Raw genomic sequence first — 18,084 nt, forward strand, 5'->3', positions numbered from 1 at the left:
AGAGCAGTTATCTCTGACTTTCTCCTGCCCTCTTATCGCTGGCCTTTCATTCTCCCCCAAGGCTAGCTACAGAAACTAGAATCCCTCTTCCCCAAAATGAGTCAGAAGCCAGAACCCCTTTCTCCCAAAGCCAGCCATAAAAACTAAAATTATTACTCTAACTTTCTCCCTGCCTTTCTGTGTAGAAACTGGCCATGAAGACAAACTATCTAATCTACCTTGTTTGACTGTCATGAGACCCCCCCACTCCAGACAGGGACATGCCCCATACCCAGAAGGAAGGAATGCATGCTCAGAGGCCAAGAAGAATTTAGACAGACAGGCCTTACTTGGTTTCCCCACATTTTTTGTCCAATCATATTTCTACACAGCTATCTGTACTTTGTTGAACCTTAGCAGAAAAATGGACAGTTTCTCCTGTATCTTTGAGTTTTCATTGTGAATGCTCTCACATTCATGTAAAATTATGATCAAATAAATTTGTGTCTGTCTTTTGTCGGTGATTTTCAGCAAACCTTCAGAGGGTGAAGGGAATGTTTTCCCTTGGTCCCTACAGTGTGCAACTTATAGACAATTGCCAGTGAAGATATTGCCTTTCTTTGTTGTGCATTTCACAACCAGATTATGTAACTTTTTCAGGGTATGTCATCAGCAGCAGCAACGTATTTAAATAATGTGCTAAGTACACAAGGATACTTGGCTTTTTACTTAGTGTGATTTGAAGTGGACTTTGTTGCTTCCTGTCTTTCCTCTTAGTGGGTAGAATGAAAGGAGAAGAGAGAAAGAGGTAGGGGGTGACAGGAATGTTCCTATAGGCCTGCTTGGAGAAAGGCATGAACGTGCTCCCTATTCATCCCCCCAACCCAACACCCACGCCCACATTACATAAGCAGCTCCATTCAGATGAAAGAAGCTCATTATATTGCCTTGAAAATGACACAATAATTGTGTGTCTCTCAGCTGCCTTTCCCTGTGTTTACATCCCCAAAGCCATGCAAAATTTCCACTCCTAATCCAACCCCAAACCCTCCTCACCCTGCACTCATTCTTTTGATACCATTTCCTTAAGAACCAACCATTGTGGAGGTTGTCACCTAGGTCAAAACCAGGTTAAAAAAATATTATACTGAAGAAAAAACACTTCTCAAGCAGCAAGCAAATATTTGCTGAGAGCCTATTATGAGGCCATACCTTTACTTAATGCCAGGTAGACCAAATACAGGAAGTGCCCTCCTAAACAAGAGACTAACCCTGTCCTTTGACAACGAGGGATTCTCCTACGTGAACAGCCAGCTCAGCCTTAAGTTTTGCCCATCCCTCCAAGATACAACAAGCCAGAATTTTGTCTCTACCTTAAAGAGTAAAATTTCTGGACTTAGAAGTTCGAAGATTTGCACTTAAGTTCGGGCTCAGTTCCCTAATAACGCATATCAACTCTCTATGTAGGTCACTCTTGTTCATTAGTAATCTCCTTCATTTTGATTCATATTAGCTTCACTTCGGATGATAATTTTTTTTCTGATGTTCTCAAATTCTGGGTTGGATACTACTAATGCCATGAAATCAGGAGGGAAGATTAAGTTTAGGAGACAAATATATAATTGGTCATGAAAATGCGCATTTGAGACCTTAGAAAAGAATTGATATTCCTGAACAGTATGATTTTATGTAATTATAGAAGCAATTCTTCTATTATCCTCAAATTAGCTTCTATTACTAAATTTTGCATAGGGTTTCTATTATAAGCCAAATTGTATTCTCGTTTCTTTTTCCATGTAAACTGCCAGAGTCAATTTTGTGTATGTGTATCTGTGTGACATGCACACAGTAAGTGTTGCTAACTCAAACTTTTTGTCAATGAAGAGTTGATGAGGAGAAATGTGTTATAGCAGGGGATCTGGGGGATGGTAAAACTTTCTCAGGAGGCGTGCCAAGAACAGAGTACTTGGTCTGCATCTGAAGAAGACCCCTCTCTATCTGCAAAGGCTATAGTTGTATCAGCAAATCAAGGACTCTGTAAAAGAGCAAAAGCACTGGCTGGGAGTGGGGGCTCATGCCTGTAATGTCAGCACTTTGGGATGCCAAGGAGGTGGATCACCTGAGGTCAGGAGTTTGAGACCAGTCTGGCCAACATGGTGAAACCCTGTCTCTACTAGAAATACAAAAACTAGCCGGGCGTGGTGGTGGGCGCCTGTAATCCCAGCTACTCGGGAGGCTGAGGCAGGAGAATCGCTTGAACCTGGGAGGCAGAGGTTGCAGTGAGCCGAGATCACGCACCACTGCACTCCAGCCTGGGTGACAGAGCAAAACTCCGTCTCAAAAAATTAAAAACAAACAAACAAAACAAAAGGAAAAAAGAGCAAAAGCACTGATGCAGAAGCAGGGGCAGCAGACACACCTCAAAATTAAGAAGGGAAAGAGGTAAAGGAATTAAGCAGTTAGGAATCTTATTGCTTCTCAGGTTTAATTCAGGTACTAAACTAACATAGCAAGTTTTCCTTCAGGTTGCAGTAAACTGAAGTACTGTCAAGGGGGTATTATAAAGAAGCCACATCTGTCCTCTCCAGATAAATTACTAGCATTCCAGTTCCTCTGGAATTGGGAACATCCCTGTATAGTCCCAGAAGTGGCCACTGTTCTCAGGTCCTGGGATAGGCAAAATAGTGATACCCCCAAAATGTCCATGCTCGAATCCCTGGAATCTGTGAATATGTAACCTTCCATGGCAACAGGGAATTAAGGCTGCAAGTTGAGTTAAGGTTGCTAATCAGATGACCTTACGATAGGAAAATTATCCTGAATTGCTGCTCGGCGGTCCCACGGGTCTGTCTCTTGCTTCAACAGTGTTTGGACGGAACAGTTCCGGGGACTCTTTCTTCCAGCCTCCGACCGCCCGCCTATTTCCTCTCCACTTGCAACCTCCAGGACCATCTTCTTGGCCATCTCCTGCTTCTGGGACCTGCCAGCACCGTTTTTGTGGTTAGCTCCTTCTTGCCGACAAACCATGAGCTCCCAGATTCGTCAGAATTATTCCACTGACGTGGACGCAGCCGTCAACAGCCTGGTCAATTTGTACCTGCAGGCCTCCTACACCTACCTCTCTCTGGGCTTCTATTTCGACGGCGATCGTGTGGCTCTGGAAGGCGTGAGCCACTTCTTCCGCGAATTGGCCGAGGAAAAGTGCAAGGGCTACGAGCGTCTCCTGAAGATGCAAAACCAGCGTGGCAGCCTTGCTCTCTTCCAGGACATCAAGAAGCCAGCTGAAGATGAGTGGGGTAAAACCCCGGACACCATGAAAGCCGCCATGGCCCCAGAGAAAAAACTGAATCAGGCTCTTTTGGATCTTCATGCCCTGGGTTCTGCTCGCACGGACCCCCATCTCTGTGACTTCCTGGAGAGTCACTTCCTAGATGAGTAAGTGAAGTTCATCAAGAAGATGGGTGACCACCTGACCACCCTCCACAGGCTGGCCGGCCCGGAGGCTGGGCTGGGCGAGTAACTCTTCGAAAGACACTCTCTCAAGCAGGACTAAGAGCCTTCTGAGCCCAGCGACTTCTGAAGGGCCCCTTGCAAAGTAACAGGGCCTCTGCCTAAGCCTCTCCCTCCAGCCACTAGGCAGCTTTCTTAACTACCCTAACAAGCCTTGGATCAAATGGAAATAAAGCTTTTTGATGCAAAATAATAATAATAATAAATAAAAAGGAAAATTATCCTGAATTACCTTGTGGGCCCAATGTAATTACAAGGGTCCTCCTCAAAAGTGCAAGAAGGAGAGTGTCAGAATGATATCATGTGAAAAAGACTAGACTATCCATTATTGACTTTGAAAATGGCCTGAACCAAGGAATGAATGCAGATACCTCTTCTGAAGAGGAAGAGGCAAGAAAATGAATTATCCCTTAGAGCTTCCAGAAAGGAATGCAGCCTTGCCAACACCTTGATTTTAGCTCAGTGAGATCCATTTTGGACTTCTGACCTCAGACCTGTAAGATAATAAATGTGTGTTGTGTTAATCCACTAAATTGGTGGCAACTTGTTACAGCACCTATAGGAAACTAAACAGGCCTTATATGACCTCTTAGTGATATTTTAATTTTTTTTTACTTCATTAGATTTTTGTAAGTTGCTCATTATGCATAAAGGAAATGTAGTTTTCTGTTCTTCCTCATCTGAAGTTATAACAGTTATTCTTCCCCAGGTTGTTTTTAATGAAAAATTTTACTCTGCAACTTGCTTTCTTCACTTACTATTCCACAGACATTTTCCAGGTCAATTCACAAGGATATAACTCAATATAAAAGTTAAAATACTTATTCTTTTTAGCAAAGAAATACAGAGAAGATATACAGAGAAGTCTGCAGTTGAACGCAGAAACAAAGGGAAAACAAAAAACAAAAACAAATAATTGGCCCATGAGTCCACAGCCCACATAAACTCTGTTGGCAATTTTTAAATATCAGTAATACATGTTACTGGGCAGAAAATCCATACTGTACATATTGATACAAAATTTTAAGTAGCTTTCCTCTTTTCCTTCCTCCACATTCCTCTCTCCAAAGATAACTGTTCAAAGTTACTTATGTTTCCTTCTAGAATTTTTACACACACACACACACACACACACACAGATGTGCGATGGTTTGGACGTTTGTCTCTCCAAAGCTCATGTTGAAATTTTATTGCCATTGTAATGATATTAAGAGATGGGTTCTTTAAGAAGTGATTAGGCCATGAGGGCTCTACCTTCATGGGTGGGATTGATGTCATTATAAAGATTGAGTTCAGGCTGCGCTCAGTGGCTCATACCTGTAATCTCATCACTTTGGGAGGCTGAGGCGGGTGGATCACTTGAGGTCAGGAGTTCGAGAACAGACTGGACAACATGGTAAAACTCCGTCTCTACTACAAATACAAAAATTAGCCAGGCGTCCTGGCACATGGCCTTACCATGAACATTTTTATTACTTTAGTTGTCAAGAAATTATCTCACTTCCAAAAATGATCTAAGATCGATGATTCCATTTTTTTCTAGCTTTGTTTTTAGATGGCTTTTTAAATAGTTAACACTTTAACTAACTTGAAATACATTTTGGATGTAATAAAAATATTGTTGTAAATTTATTTTTCTCCATATTCGTATCTATGTTCCTTAATATGTTTATTAGTGATTCATTTTTATTACTTAATGTCTGATTTGCCATATACTGATATATCTTAAAATGTTTTTAGAGCACTTTTTGTACCTATTCGACATCATCATTCTATTTTCTCTACTTAGGATAGTACCAAAAAATCATGAGGATTTTTTAAAAGTTTGGCAGAGTAAATCTTTTCTTTTTTCTTTTCTTTTTTTTTTTTTTTTTTGAGATGGGGTCTCGCTCTGTCACCCAGTCTGGAGTGCAGTGGCGTGATCTCGGCTCACTGCAAGCTCCGCCTCCCGGGTTCATGCCATTCTCCTGCTTCAGCCTCCCGAGTAGCTGAGACTACAGGAGCCCGCCACCATGCCCAGCTAATTTTTTGTATTTTTTAGTAGAGACAGGGTTTCACCGTGTTAGCCAGGATGGTCTCGATCTCCTGACCTCGTGATCTGCCCGCCTCAGCCTCCCAAAGTGCTGGGATTACAGGCGTGAGCCACCGCGCCCGGCCTTGGCAGAGTAAATCTTACACTACCTTTTTTTCTAAAGATATAGCTTGGAATTATAATTTTTCTTAGAAAGTTTACTACAGATACTCAAGTGCTGTGAAGTACTTGAGAATTTAATTGGTAATGTATTGAATCTATAAATTAACTTGTGAAATATCTCTTTATCATATTGTCTTCCCAAAGAAGAACACGTGTGTTACTTCTTGTGTTTAGAGTTATTTCTGCTCTTACAGTTGCAGAATCCTTCTTTACAAGTCATAGATGTCTCTCATTAGATTAGTACCTAAATAGGTAATGTTTTCATTTTATTATTATTATTGAGACATGGTCTTGCTCTGTCACCCAGGCTGCAGTGCAGCGGTGCAATCTCAGCTTACTGCAACCTCCGCCTCCCCAGCTCAAGAGATCCTCCCACCTCAGCCTCCTGAGTAGCTGGGACCACAGGTGTATGCCACCATGCCTGGCTAATTTTTTGTATTTTTGGTAGAGATGAGGTTTCACCATGTTGCCCAGGCTGGTCTCAAACTCCTGAGCTCAAGTGATCCACCCACCTCCACCTCCCAAAGTGTTGGGATCACAGGCGTGAGCCACCATGCCCGGCCTAATGTTTTTATTATCTCCTACATTTCCAAAGCATAATGGGTCCAGAATTTGCTTTGACCATATCATCACCTAACGTTTTATTTTTTACACAGCACCTTCCCAACCATTGTCTCATTTGAGACAACCCTGTGAGAAAAGTTAAGCTCCAGGCATGTGACTTCAGAGATAAAAACATGTAAAAAGTTAGCCCAAGGTCACTCAGCCAATGACTGCTGGAAATGAGTCTCAAGTCCCTAACCTAGAACCCTTTCCACTTTCTTTAATGGGTTGCACAAGAAAACATTGATTTGCAGTTCTCGAATAATCAGTGATGTTGAGCTTTTTTTCATATGTTTGTTGGCCACATATTGGTGATTATTAAAAAGTAAAGAAACAACAGATGCTGGCGAGGCTGTGGAGAAATAGAAACACTTTTAAACTGTTGGTGGGACTGTGTAAATTCCCACCAACAGTTTAAAAGACTGTGGAAGACAGTGTGGTGATTCCTCAAAGACCTAGAACTAGAAATACCATTTGACCCAGCAATCCCATTACTGGGTACATATCCAAAGGAATATAAATTTTTCTATTAAAAAGATACATGCATGCGTATTTCACTGCAGCCCTATTCACAATAGCAAAGACATGGAATCAACCCAAATGCCCATCAATAAATAGACTGGGTAAAGAAAATGTGGTACATATACACCATGGAATACTATGCAGCCATGAAAAGGAACAAGATCACGTCCTTTGCAGGGACATGGATGGAGCTGGAAGCCATTATCCTCAGCAAACTAACACAGGAATAGAAAACCAAATATCGCATGTTCTCACTCATAAGTGGGAGTTGAACAATGAGAACACATGGATACAGGGAGGGGAACAACACACACTGGTGCATGTCCGGGCTGGGGGGTGTGTATGGGGAGGGAAAGCATCAGGAAAAAATAGCTAATGCATGCTAGGCTTAATATCTAGGTGATGGGTTGATAGGTACAGAACACCTTGGCACATGTTTATCTATGTAACAAACCTGCACATCCTGCACTCATATTATGGAACTTAAAATAAAACAAAATTTTTTTAAAAAAGAAAACATTGAAATGTCAAGTTTTTTCTTTGTTATTATATTTTCTTACTATCATTTCCTTCAGATCAATAAAAGTTCATAGTCACATGATACAGGAGAAAGCCCAAAATCCTGGCATAGGTTATCTATTACTGTTGTGCTAATGAACAAGGCTTAACTTTCTGAGCTTCATTTTTCTTTTTTCTTTTTTTTTGAGACGGAGTTTCACTCTTGTTGCCCAGGCTGGAGGGCAGTGGTGTGATCTTCGCTCACTGCAACCTCTACCTCGCGGGTTCAAGTGATTCTCCTGCCTTAGCCTCCCAAATAGCTAGGATTACAGGCATGTGCCACACTCAGCTAATTTTGTATTTTTAGTAGGGATGGGGTTCCACTATGTTGGCCAGGCTGGTCTCGAACTCCTGACCTCAGGTGATCCACCCACCTTGGCCTCCCAAAGTGCTGGGATTACAGGCGTGGGCCACCACGCCAGGCCTGAGCTTTAGTTTTCTTATGTGCAAAACCAGAATACCACCTGTCATGTCTACTTTGCAAGGTTTCAAAGATAAAACGACATCAGGTATATGGAAATCCCCAAAAAATGTTACTGAGAAAAGTCGCCAAATTTCTCTTAGTCTTTTTTTTTTCTTTTTTTAATACAGACGGGGGTCTCACTATGTTACCCAAGCTGGCCTTGAATTCCTAGTGATCCTCCAGCCTCAGTCTCCCAAGTAGCTGGAACTACAGATGTGCACCACCAGCTACTTAGTCTATTTTTTTTTTTTTTTTTTTTTTTTTTTTTTTTGAGACGGAGTCTCGCTCTGTCGCCCAGGCTGGAGTGTGCAGTGGCACCATCTCGGCTCACTGCAAGCTCTGCCTCCCGGGTTCACGCCATTCTCCTGCCTCAGCCTCCTGAGTAGCTGGGACTACAGGCGCCCGCCACCACGCCCGGCTAATTTTTTGTATTTTTAGTAGAGACGGGGTTTCACCGTGTTAGCCAGGATGGTCTCGATCTCCTGACCTCGTGATCCACCCACCTCGGCCTCCCAAAGTGCTGGGATTATAGGCATGAGCCTCCGCACCCGGCCTAGTCTATTTTTTAATGTAGAAAATGAGGAGTTATCTCTAAGGGTTCTTCCAGCACAATTAGTCTATCAAGGCTGCTAATTACGGGAGCTATTTTCATTTAATTTAAAAATATAATATTCTTACTTGATAATTGCAATTTCCACCTCTTACTGAGGGTGGCAGTGCTGTTCTCTACAGAGATCAGGATTACTGGCGTTCCAACAACCTTATTATTTGTTACATTTTACAAAACCCTTATTACCGTTCTTAAATATTTTGTGTGGTATGTGTATATTTTTTTAAGTATAAATGAAATGAAACTTTGTTTTGTATTAGAGTGTGGTACTATTCTTTTTTTTTTTTTTTTTTTTTCAGATACAGTCTCAAGGTGACGCCCAGGCTGGAGTGCAATGGCACGATCTCGGCTCACTGCAACCTCCGCCTTCTGGGTTCAAGCGATTCTCCTGCCTCAGCCTCCCGAGTAGCTGGGATTACAGGCACGCGCCATAATGCCTGGCTCATTTGTTTTGCATTTTTAGTAGAGATGGGGTCTCACCATGTTGGCCAGGCTGGTCTCTAACTCCTGACCTCAGGTTGTCCGCGTGTCTGGGCCTCCCAAAGTGCTGGGATTACAGGCGTGAGCCACGGTGCCTGGCCGACATGCCTTAAAAAAAAAAATAGGCTGGGCGCGGTGGCTCACTCCTGTAATCCCAGCACTTTGGGAGGCTGAGGCCGGTGGATCACGAGGTCAGGAGATCGAGACCATCCTGGCTAACATGGTGAAACCCTGTCTCTACTAAAAATGCAAAAAATTAGCCGGGCGTGGTGGCGGGCGCCTGTAGTCCCAGCTACTCAGGAGGCTGAGGCAGGAGAATGGCCTGAACCCTGGAGGCGGAGCTTGCAGTGAGCCGAGATCGCGCCACTGCACTCCAGCCTGGGCGACTGAGCGATACTCCGTCTCAAAAAAAAAAAAAAAAAAAAAAAAAGGCATGTCATTGGGGTGGCAATGGTACTGAGGTTAGAATTTCAATCAGGTGATTTGTGCAACTCCAGTTCTTTGTATTTACTTGCTATGTTATGACATTTTTGTTGGCTACCATCACTGCATCCACATTAGTTCTTTAAGTAGGTTAGACGTCATACTGAACCTCCCCACCTTGATTACCTATGTGAATGACAGTGTCGACCATTGAAAGCAGAGAAGAGTTCATAGGAAGGTATCGAGGCACTCTGATCTAACTACTAAACATTGGATTCTGTATACTTTATTAAGTAGAGTTTGCCTTTGGGTAAAAACTGTAAAGGTCATATCATTTTTCCTCTGGCTCCTAACTTTTCTCCTGCAGCCTCTGCTTGACCTTTTGCCCAGTTCTCTCCTATTAGGGGGAACCAGATCTGAGAGGCAGAATGTAGAGAAAAGGGCACTGCTTTGGCATTAGAAAACCTATGTTGTAATCTTTACTCTGCCACCCTGATTTTGATTTACTCCAACTTAATCATTTAAACTTTGAGCCTTGGTTTCCTCGTTTATAAATTGGGGTCAAAGATGGTTAATTGAAGGTTGCTGAAAGACATAAACAGGAAAGTATTTATATAATTTATACATTTAGATTATTCATTTATCGAGATTTAAGCATAATATTTAATGTATTGCTCCTTACAGCAGTTTGTAAGTAACTCCAGGGCCCTTGCACATGCTGCTGGTTGTGCTGGAATGACTTCTGTCCTTTACCTTTAGGATTCTGACTCTAAAAGACTGGTTAGAGTTTCCTCCTTAGTGATTCCCATAGCACTTATGCTTCCTTCTGTTTGGTCTTTACCACATGTTACAATTCCTATTTACCTGTCTACATCTCCCTCTAGAGCAACTGGAGTCTTCAAGAGCAGAAACTAGCCTGGCATGGTGGCTCGTGCCTGTAATCTTAGCACTTCGAGAGGCCTAGGTGGAAGGATTGCTTGAGCCCAGGAGTTCGCGACCCGCCTGGGCAACATAGTAAGACCCCCGTCTCTACAAAAATACAAAAATTAGCTGGATCTGGTGGCTCATGCCTGTAGGCCCAGCTACACAAGGGGCTAAAGTGGAAGGATTGCTTGAGCCTAGGAGGTCTGCATTGAGCCACGATCATGCCATTGCACTCCAGTCTGGGTGACAGAGTGAGACCCTGTCTCCAAAAGCAAAAAACAAAAAAGAGCCAGAACATGCATCTTAATAGGTTTAGATAAAATACAGGATGTCCAATAGATATCTAATACAGAAGGAAGTTAGGGGGAAAGGATGGAGAAAATAAGTCCAGGTAAAATGATAATACAAGACTGACTATGAAATGTGCTGTGGGAGTTAAAATAGGAACAGGTCATATTTGCTTGGGAAATCTACTTCATAGAAGAAGTGGAGGCCAGGCGTGGTGGCTCACGCCTGTAATCACAGCACTTTGGGAGGTCAAGGCGGGCAGATCACCTGAGGTCAGGAGTTCAAGATCAGCTTAACCAACATGGTGAAACCCCTTCTCTACTAAAAATACAAAAAAGTTAGCCAAGCGTGGTGTTGCACGCCTGTAGTCCCAGCTACTCTTCAGGAGGCTGAGACAGGAGAATTGCTTGAACCGGGAGGCAGAAGTTGCAGTGAGCTGAGATTGTGCCACTGCACTCCATCCTGGGCAAAAGAGTGAGACTCCATCTCAAATAATAAATAAATAAATAAATAAGAAGTGGAAGTGGAGATAGGCCTTGAAGAATGAGAATAGTTTGATAGGCAGAAATTGGAAAGGCAGCATCCCAGATGAAGGGAACAACACAGTAAAAGGCACAGAATAGGGAAAGAGCAGGATGTCTTTGGAAAATGGAAACCACTCTTAATGGCAGTGGGTAAAGTACAGATGGGGAAGTTGTGGGAGATGAGGCTGGAAAAGTAAACAGGAGCTTACTCTGAATTCAGAAATGAGGAAGTTTAAACAGTTCACAAGCTGCTTGGCCTATGTGGACTTCTCCTAAATGCTCAGACAGAGCTCCTCTCCTGTTTCTCCTAATACAGTCAGGCTACGGCTTCCTTTCCCCCATCAGTAACTTGCTTGCATCAGGAGCCTTTCCTGGAAGGAGAGTAAACCCCTGCACATGACTTACTTTTATTACCTCTTCCTCCTACCATCAGTTTACACTTATTGGGTCTTCTGACTTTGTAACCCTGATTTCTTAAATAATCAAGATCAAACAAAGAGGCATTGGCCTGATCTGAATTTTATTAAAAAATAGTTACAATATCTTTCACATGATCCACACATGACAAATTAAAGGAACAGATAAGGTGTAACATAATGAATTGACAACCAAGTCATTTAGATAATAACATGGTAGGGTGGGATGGGGCAAGGGATGGCAAATTTACAGAAAAAGACGGAAAAGCACTGTGATGTAGCAGGATCAGTCCTATTTTTCTGGCAGGCCCTGAGGACCTTCAATAACCTTGTGTCTCTGGCCTTACTCAAGCCTGACCAAAGCGCATCTTCTGGATTCTGAAGTTGTCTTGCTCTCTTAGTCTTGGACCAGTGCTTGCTGTCATGCTCACACCTTGCCGTGACCTCTGCTATGTTGGTCTGATCTATAACCGTGTAGCTGTGTTGCTTTCCTGATGTGCACAGCAGTTTTCTCATTCCAGAGGGTACAGCTTTGTCCTGAGTTACTTGTCAGGCTAGCTCTCCACTGTGGGCCATGTTATGCCTAGCAATTTCAGCTATGATACCATATTGGAACTCCTGGAATAATAGTATTGATCCAGAGCAAGCCCTTTAAATTCTGTAGTTTTGACGGCTAACAACCTTGAAAGCCATTCTTACAGACAAATTAGTGCCTCTATCCCCTGGACCCATTTCTTCTAGCTCTTTATCATTAGCTACTGCCACTACCATCTCTGCTGGTCCAAAGATGAGCATTTAAGACTGCCGAGACCAGCTCAGTCATGGAGACCCTAACCCAGCGGCGCTAGAGGAATTAAAGACACACACACACAGAAATATAGCATGTGGACTGGGAAATCAGGGGTCTCATAGCCTTCAGAGGTGAGAGTCTCAAACAGAGATTTACCCACATATTTATTGACAGCAAGCCAGTGATAAGCATTGTTTCTATAGATTATAGATTAACTAAAAGTATTCCTTATGGGAAACAAAGGGATGGGCCTAAATAAAGGGATGGGCTCTTGCTAGTTACCTGCAGCAGGAACATGCCCTTAAGGCACAGATCGCTTATGCTATTGTTTGTGGCTTAAGAACACTTTAAGCGGTTTTCCGCCCTGGGTGGGCCAGGTGTTCCTTGCCCTTATTCCGGTAAACCCACAGCCTTCAGCATGGGCGTCATGGCCATCATGAGCCCGTCACAGTGCTGCAGAGATTTTGTTTATGGCCAGTTTTGGGGCCAGTTTATGGCCAGATTTGGGGGCCTGTTCCCAACACAAGACCTGAAAAGAAGGTGTGCTAGGTTGCATTATTGGCCCTAATTCTTCAGCCCTACCTTCATGTAGACACTGCCATGGTCTCATCATGGATTAAGAGTGCTTCCTTGCCCCTTGTCTTTGGGCCTAGCCATGTAATTTGCTTTAGAGAATGATATCTGAAGGGAGTGTCAGTGTGACAATTTCGAGCCTAGGCCTTTTTTTTTTTTTTTTGAGATGGAGTCTCGCTCTGTTGCCCAGGCTGGAGCACAGTGGCGCAATCTCGGCTCACTGCAAGCTCCGCCTCCAGGGTTCATGTCATTCTCCTGCCTCAGCCTCCCGAGTAGCTGGGACTACAGGTGCCCGCCACCACGCCCAGCTAATTTTTTGTATTTTTTAGTGGAGACAGGGTTTCACTGTGTTAGCCGGGATGGTCTCAATCTCCTGACCTCGTGATCTGCCCACCTCGGCCTCCCAAAGTGCTGAGATTACAGGCGTGAGCCACGGCGCCTGGCCAAGCCTAGGCCTTAATAGGCTTACATGTTTCCACTTGTTCTCTTGCACTTTTGCCATCACCATGAGAAGAACATACCCCAAAACAAGCTATCTCACTGGTCCAAAGAAGAAAACATCATAGAGGAAGCTACTCTACCCAATATGCAACCCACAGTGAGAAAAAGGGCCATCATAGCTAGCATAGCCTGAAGCAGCAATACCCAGCTGAGCCCAGCCTATATCTGCAGAACTCCAATCAACCAACAGATGTATAAAATCTTCTTGCCCACCCCATCTGTCCCATGTCACCACTTCTCACTAGGTCAGGGGTGGCTGCTTGACTAAAGGTAGTAGGCAAATGAGTTGAGCCAGTCAGATCTTCTTGAGGGTTTGTATTTGGAAACAGATTATAATCAATAAAGGATGGAGTCTTCTAGACTTGGAGACTGAGGTGTCATTTGGAACCCTGTACAGCCTGATGAATAAATAGAGAAAGCCAATCTTCAGAGTGAAGTAGGAAAACAGAATGGATGCTGAAAAAGTTTCAAAAGAATCCCAGAGGGAATGAAGAATAGAAATTGTGGAGAGTAGACTCAGTCCTCAGGGGCTTCCCAGCACCTGCAAACATGAAGCCTGGCAGAGCTGCTGATCTTGTGTCTAAAAAGTTCTCTGTTCTAGGCCAGGCTCAGTGGCTCATGCCTGTAATCCCAGCACTTTGGGAGGCCAAGGCGGGCGGATCACCCTAGGTCAGGAGTTCGAGACCATCCAGCCTGATCAACATGGTGAAACCCCTTCCCTACTAAAAATACAAAAATTAGCCAGGCGTGGTGGTGCATGCCTGTAATCCCAGCTACTTGGAAGGCTGAGGCAGGAGAATCTCTTGAACCTGGGAGGTGGAGGTTGCAGTGAGCCGAGATCGCGTCATTGCACTCCAGCCTGGGCAACAAGAGCAAAACTCAGTCTTAAAAAAAAAAAAAGTTCTCTGTTTTACTATCAAAACCATCTCTTACTTCCCACTCAGCACATGCCTCTGTGCTCATGTGCATGCAATCACACACATACACACACACAGAGTTTGGTTTTTAACTAACTTACATGAATATTTTTTCCCTTGCAACTGAAGAATTGACTAAGATACTTTCCATAATGGAAGAAGAGAAAAGATGGGCAACCAGGTATGTAATTGATATTCCCTCACATAGTGGAAAATGGAACTCACTGTGCACGTGGGACATGTGCCACTTAGCTTTTCCTGACTGGTGTATACCCAAAAGAATATAAATCATTCTATTATAAAGATACAGGCAAGAGTATTTTCATTGCAGCCCTATTCACAATAGCAAAGACATGGAATCAACCCAAATGCCAATCAATAATAGACTGGATAAAGAAAATGTGGTATATATATACCATGGAACACTATGCAGCCATAAAAAGGAATGAGATCATGTCCTTTGCAGGGACATGGATGGAGCTGGAGGTCATTATTCTCATGCAGGAACTAATGCAGGAACAGAAAACCAAACACTGCATGATCTCATTTATAAGTGGGAGCTGAACAATGAGAACACATGGACACAGGGAGGGAAACAACACACGCTGGGGCCTTTTGGTCAGGGAGGTGAGGGGAAGGAGAGCATCAGGAAAAATAGCTAATGCATGCTGGGTTTCACACCCAGATGATGGGTTGATATGTTTTCCTATGTAACAAACCTGCACATCCTGCACACATGTACCCTGGAACTTAAAATACAAACAAAAAAAATCTTGAAATTTAGGGGCTTAGAACAACAGAATATTTTATTTAGATCACAATTTTGTGGATTGTCTTGTGATAGATGGGATATTTGTGATGTTTGTGATGGCTCTTCTAGTCTAGGCTGGCTGAGCTGAGACTCCATGTTCTAGAATGGCCTCACTCACATGTCTGGTGATTGTCAAGCTGGTTTTTCTAGTAGGGCCTCAGTGGCAATGACTTGTCTCTGCTCCATGGGGTCTCTCATTCTCCAACAGGCTAGCCCAAGCTTCTTCACATGGTGGTTTGAGGATTCCCAAAAGAACTACAAAGGAGCCTTAGCTCTACTGAAGAAGCTCATTTTAACCATCTGCTCATGTCATATTTACTACTGCCCCCTTAGCCAAAGCGAGTCACCTGGTCAAGCGTAGACTCAGAGTGGATGGGGACTAAGCAAGGACTTGGATACAGAGAGGAGTGAGCACATTGGGAGCCATTACTGTGACAATATAATGTACAGGGAGGGGAAAAGTACTGCTAAAGAATGTCCTGTGAGTAAAGGCCAAAGGCCAAGGTAATGGTGTTTTTACAGGAGCGAGTCTATGAAAACCTCCAGTTTGTTATAAATTGACCTTACATATCTTTGGAGGTGTATAAGATTTTAACTTGCGGACTCATGATTCTACAGCCATAAAAACACTAGTCTAAATAGTTATAAAACATACAATAATTACCTACAGGCTTTCCACTCTCATTGGAATACATAATCTGCCTTTCCTCCTTTAGAAAAATATAATTTCAGTAGAATTAACAGGAGAAATATCAAGAGAATGAAAATAAACTCTTTCCTGAATACAATCCACTTAACGACCTCTCTTAGACTTGATAGCAGAGAAGGATCCCAAATGATAAAACACAGCTATGGAGTGAAAAACTATTTTGCTGCAAAACACTTCACCAGGGGATGCCACAGAAAGCACAAAACCCTTCCATGAAATGGGGCTTGTTCCTTTAAACTTTGGAACCACGTATCTGTGAATCATAAGTTAAAAGTGTTCACTCTGTTCCCTATTCCTGAACACATATGCCAGTCTGAGTGCCCATATCAGTGTGAAATTGGCAGACTGGAGATCTCCAATGGTCAAAGCAATATGAGCTCTGTCTCCTGTAGAATATGCAAGTCCCAAAGTATCTAACATAGGCACTACATCAAAGCAAGTCGTCTTCAAAGCAAGAGACATCACCCCATTTAGGAGAAGAGAGAGTCATGAGAGGAGAATTATACAAACATATGGTTTCCACATTGCACAAATACAAATTTACAAACAGAAGTTATTTCCTCTTTAACCAGGTTCCTCTTGCTATGTTGCCTAACTTCAAATCAACAGTTGTGAGATCATCATTTCCAGGCAGTCAGACACAAACTACGAAAGAGAAAAGTTCCATTTGTGTACTGTAATGTCTTTAACCAGCAATCAGGGGAAGGGATATGCAGGGGTGGGGGTAGAGAAGTTAAGGTACATTTGAAAATGTAAATAGAAAATGTACTTGAAATTGTCCTGAATTGCACAGATTTGGCGGTCAACTGTTTTTAAAAGAAGAAAAAAATTATTCTACTTAAGTCAGTGATTTCATGTTGTGCCAATAGCTTACAAAATACTTAAAATAGCCTTAGCTTTTAAAAATTAGTAAATTAGGCCAGGCGCGGTGACTCATGCCTGTAATCCCAGCACTTTGGGAGGCCGAGGCAGGCGGATCACCTGAGGTCGGGAGTTCGAGGCCAGCCTGGCCAACATGGAGAAACCCTGTCTCTACTAAAAAATACAAAATTAGCCAGGCATGGTGGTGTATGCCTGTAATCCCAGCTACTCGGGGGGCTGAGGCAGCAGATCGCTTGAACCCGGGAGGCAGAGGTTGCAGTGAGCCAAAATCATGCCATTGCACTCCAGCCTGGGCAAAAAGAATGAAACTCCATCTCAAAAAAAAAAAAATTAGTAAATTAAGGCTGGGTGCAGTGGTTCACACCTATAATCCCAGCACTTTGGGAAGCTGAGGCAAGCAGATCACCTGAGGTCAGGAGTTCGAGACCAGCCTGGCCAACATGGCGAAGCCCCCGTCTCTACTAAAAATATAAAAGTTAGTCGGGTGTGGTGGCTACACCTCTAATCCCAGCTACTCGGGAGGCTGAGGCACGAGAATCGGTTGAACCCAGGAGGTAGAGGTTGCAATGAGCTGAGATCGTGCCACTGCACTCCAGCCTGGGCAACAGAGCAAGACTCCATCTCAAAAATAATAATAAGAATAAAATAAAAATTAGTAAATTAATTGATTAAATAGATTGCTTAAATATAACTAAAAAATTTCTAATAAAATATATTTTATCATAAGCAAGGAAATATACCAATGCACACGATGTGGCCAACAGTAAGAGAGGTCAAGAGCAGGGAATGGAAGTGGCAATGGCAGGGAAAGAGTGATGATATCTAAACCAAGGTAATGAACACCCAGTAACGTGCAGTCAGCTGAGGAGGATAAGTAGGCAACAGAACCATCCAAATCTATTGAAATTATCTCTGTGGTGTTTTTTTGTTTTTGTTTTCGTTTTGAGACAGAGTTTTGCTCTTGTTGCCCAGGCTGGAATGCAGTGGCGTGATCCCAGCTCACCACAACATCCACCTCCCCGGTTCAAGCGAGTCTCCTGCCTCAGCCTCCCGAGTAGCTAGGATTACAGGCATGAGCCACCATGCCCAGCTAGTTTTGTATTTTCAGTAGAGACAGGGTTTCTCCATGTTGGTCAGGCTGGTCTCGAACTCCCGACCACAGTTGATCTACCCGCCTTGGCCTCCCAAAGTTCTGGGATTATAGGTGGGAGCCACTGCGCCCAGCTTATGGTGTTTTTTAATACATTTTATTTTTTAGGGCAGTTTAAAGTTCACAGCAAAATTGAGTGGAAAGTACAGAGATTTCTTGTGTACCCTCTGTCCCTGCACATGCATAGCCTCCTCTATTACAATTTTTTTTTTTTTTTTTTGGAGACAGCGTCTTGCTCTGTCACCCAGGCTGGAGTG

General features: G+C 43.2%; 1 pseudogene; it reads left to right on the forward strand.

Moving 5' to 3' along the window:
- The first annotated feature begins 2,844 nt into the window (after positions 1–2,844).
- LOC101128376 (ferritin light chain-like) lies at positions 2,845–3,679 on the forward strand (annotated as a pseudogene).
- Positions 3,680–18,084: the final 14,405 nt, after the last annotated feature.

The sequence above is a fragment of the Gorilla gorilla genome, chromosome X, assembly GCF_029281585.2.
Source record: "Gorilla gorilla gorilla isolate KB3781 chromosome X, NHGRI_mGorGor1-v2.1_pri, whole genome shotgun sequence".
In the NCBI taxonomy this organism is placed as follows: Eukaryota; Metazoa; Chordata; class Mammalia; order Primates; family Hominidae; genus Gorilla; species Gorilla gorilla.